Raw genomic sequence first — 4,323 nt, 5'->3', positions numbered from 1 at the left:
AGGCTAAATAGCAACGTTATTATAACAGTAAATCGCAAGCAAACCCAGTATCAGGTGGGAGATATGGTCTGGGTACGGGCTCATCCATTGTCCAGAGTAGACTAAGGGTTCATGGCCAAATTGTCTAGTAAGTGGAAAGGTCCAGCCAGAATTACTAAGTATAGTTTCTTTTTTTGCATGCCTTCATGGTTGTGGATTTTTGGATGTGGTTTCGGCCTACACTTCTTTGGACTACGACTATATGGACTACAGACACTTCTCTTCCACATCAACATCTTTCAGATACAAATTACTGTTTTTTTCCCCTTTTGTGGTTATGTCTTGTGATATTTCCCATTTCTGATTTGTAAGCCATTCAATCAGGTGTTACTCTCATTCAAAATAATATATGTTTTTAAGTTTTTCTTTTGCTTGAAGGTGAAAACTTGTTTATAAAGTCTGGTTGAACAAACATTGAACCCTCCCTAAAATAGATGTATAGCCTAAACCTTTGCATGTCAGAGCAGTGGTTATAGTGTAATGCAAAAACATGAACAAATAATTCATAAATTATTTGTTAAGATGTGTAAATAGAGGTCTAAACAACAAACAAAGACCAACAAATCATTTTAAAATTAAAGTTTACTGACATTTGTAAGCATTTCAATTTACAATAATCATATGTTAGTTGCGATCATTGCATTGGCTGCCAGTTCACTATCGAATTGAGTTCAAAATATTGCTACTTGTCTATAAATCACTTAACAATCAAACTCCAACTTATTTATCTGATTTACTCCGCCCCTACTCCTCGAAGAGGGGACTAAGATCAGAGGGCAAATTTCTCCTTCAGACCCCTAGAACCCGCTTAAAAACCAGAGGTTCTAGAGCCTTTGAAGTGGCTGGTACCACCCTCTGGAACAACTTACCTGTTCACATCAGAATGGTTTCCACTTTATCTGAGTTCAAGTCATATCTAAAAACACAACTTTTCTCTCTGGCTTTTAACGTGTAGTAATATGTGCCTTTGAATTGTTTTAATCTGCTTTTGCTGTTGTATGGATTTTGAATTGTTTCTATTTGTTTACTGATCTTCTCCTTGTTATATATTATTGTATGTTGTGCAGCACTTTGGTCGGCCTTGTTTCGTGCTTAAATGTGCTCTAGAAATAAAACTGAACTTAAACTATACATTAGTCAATGCATTCAATGGGAATCGAAACCCTGATTGAGCTGCAGGAATATTCTTTACTATAAAATGCTGTTTTATTTCCATATTATTGACCAAAAACCAGTCACTGACCCACAGTCCACAGCAATCCTTTTTATAATCAAGTTTGTCTACATGAAGGAGATACACTCTTAAAAATAAAGGTGCTTCCAAAGGCTCTTCACAGCGATGCCATAGAAGAACCATTCAGTCAAAGGTTCTTTAAAGAACCATCTCTTTCTCACCTTTTTATAATCTGAAGAACCTTCTTTCGCCCCAAATAACCTTTTGTGAAACAGAAAGGTTCTTCAAATGTTAAAGGTTCGTTATGGAACCATTTAGACAAAAAGGTTCTTCTATGGCATCGTGAAGCACCTATATTTTTAAGAGTGTACTTCAGGCTCCAGTCATATCCATGGCTCTGATGATAAAATAAAAATAAATAAGTAAATACAATTTTAAAATTTTAAAATTTGCCTAGCGTATGAATGGGGCATGATTAATTGGGTTTGTTTTGTTTTAAATTAATAAATAATAAATAACAACAACAACAACAACAACAACTATTATTGTTATTATTATTATACATTTTTACAGTATTTTCTGTTTTGATAATAGAAAATACATGAACGTTAACTAAATATTTTGTTACAAAAAAGAGCCTAAAAGGGACTAAAATCATTTTTTAAACTGATTAATTTACATGAGCTATTTGAATTAACCTATTCGCTAAAATGAATCTAATTTCCCAAAGATATAAATGAGAGATGCATTCTAAGAGAGCGTTTGATTGGCTGCAAAACTGCATGATCACAGAAAAAGTTTGAAAATGTTTGGTTGGAATACGCTAGACTGTTTTGAATGCCATGCTATTGAAAAAAAGGTTGGTTGCATTGCTACTTTTAGTTTGTTACTTAACAACACTGTGCAGAATATGCCAGTATTTACCTCTCTTTTTCAGATGTATCTGCCTTACAATGTGCCAGCGAGTAAATATAATGGCTCCTTTGCGTTTTGTACATTTAAAAGCCATAAACCCGAGCAGCTGTGTGCACAAACCCCTCTGTCTGCTGCCCGAGGTACAGTTGCGTCTGTTCCACTGGATGCTGACACCGTGGCTTGACGACAGGCAAAACAGAAAAAGCGTTATTGCCCCCTGGATAGGTCATTTGGTGGCGTTGGCCAAAAGCTAAACTGAAAGAGAGGTTTTAAAGACGGGAACAGGTGCGAGTCACTGCGGGGGCTGGATGAGGCACAAACGCCGAGGCCCAATCGTCATTCGCAAACATTCTCCCGCTTCCTCGTAATTAGGCCACGGCTTCAATAGAAGCTAACTCAGGCCATATGGGCTAATGTAGCCGAGATGAAGACCCCCCACACAGGTAGCAGTCTGTCAGCACCACGGACAGCTCCCGTTCAGCCAGATAACTCACCGCTGCGCCAGGCAGGAGAGCCAAAGAGAAAAACGCAACGCCGCTTGAAGGTTTGATTGAGCTTGAAGGTCAGGCCCATCGTATGTTGCAGAGGAAAATGTGTCCCTGAATTCCATAATTAAACAAACAAATAAACAAATAAGACTCGCCTCAGGCCTTGAACTTTGGAGGCGGAAATGCTTGTTCCTGAATTGCTTGTGTGAGACCTTAAGGGTACAATGCGGCTAATTGCCTTTCTTTTGTGGTGTATGATGATTAAAACATGTCCCTTTTCAATTGAATATTGGTGGGGAAAATCAATTTGTGTGAAAAGAAATGCTCGAAGTTTGCTTTGGTTTCAAACTGTGCACCTTAAGCACACTCTTAAAAATAAAGATTCAAAAAGTCGGTTTTCGCAGTGGAGAAACATTTTGGGTTCCCAAAAGAACATTTCAGTAAACAGTTCCTAAATAAATCTTTTTTTTCTTCTTAGTAAGAAGGAGCATTTTAATACTCCAAAGAACCTTTTTACACTCTAAAGGACCTTTTGGATGTTAAAGGTTCTTGTAAGCATAGATGCCAACGCCAAACCTTTATTTTTAAGATTATAATAGAGTGTGCACATACTAGGTTTCTTAAAATGTAGAAGTGATTCTTTTAAAATGGCACCTTTACGATGGTCTTTCTGAGATGTTTAGGAGCCCTCTGTCGCTTTTATTTGCCCTTAATATGACCCTTGTCTTTTTCAGGTTGAACTGTATACTGTGTGTTTGTGTAGAGTCTTTTTTTTTTTTTTTTTGCTCAAAAAAGACATCTAGAGGGCTAAGGCTGACCAAACTGTACAAAATGTTTGTCAGTCGTTGACTGCATTATACTCTTAAAAATAAAGGCATTTTAAGCGACATCAGTAGTTCCATGAAGAACCTAAAGGTTCTTTAGTGGAAAAACATGCTGGAGTCCTGATTGTGGGTGTTATTGTCTGTGCAGGTTCTATAAAGGTCTTTATCCCTTGTGGCTGAGGCAGATCCCCTACACCATGATGAAGTTTGCCTGTTTCGAGCGAACCGTGGAGACGCTGTACAAGTACATAGTACCAAAACCACGCAGTGAGTGCTCCAAACGTGACGTACCTTTTAGCATGATATGTCTCTGTAAAGAGTGCCGGCTCAAGTTTGCATCGAATGATGTAGATACTTCTAAGCTGTGTTGTATGTCTGTCCTCAGCTGGAGTGTTCTGTGCTGTGGTGTCGCATCCCGCTGACTCTGTGGTGTCCGTACTGAATAAAGAGAAAGGCAGTTCAGCTGTTGAGGTGGTGAAAAGGCTGGGACCCGCAGGTGAGTCACTGCATATGCATATACAGTGGTGTGAAAAAGTGTTGGCCCCCTTCCTGATTTCTTATTTTTTTGCATGTTTGTCACACTTTAATGTTTCAGATCATCAAACTAATTTAAATATTAGTAAAAGATAACACAAGTGAACACAACATGCAGTTTTTAAATGAAGGTTTTTATTATTAAGGGAAAACAAAATCCAAAACTACATGGCCCTGTGTGAAAAAGTGTTTGCCCCTAAACCTAATAACTGGTTGGGCCACCCTTAGCAGCAACAACTGCAATCAAGCGTTTGCGATAACTTGCAATGAGTCTGTTACAGCGCTGTGGAGGAATTTTGGTCCACTCATCTATGCAGAATTGTTGTAATTCAGCCACATTGGAGGGTTT

Source organism: Sinocyclocheilus grahami, unplaced genomic scaffold (assembly GCF_001515645.1).
Source record: "Sinocyclocheilus grahami isolate Dianchi unplaced genomic scaffold, SAMN03320097.WGS_v1.1 scaffold1538.1, whole genome shotgun sequence".
Lineage (NCBI taxonomy): Eukaryota > Metazoa > Chordata > Actinopteri > Cypriniformes > Cyprinidae > Sinocyclocheilus > Sinocyclocheilus grahami.
Note: the sequence above shows the minus strand (reverse complement) of the source record.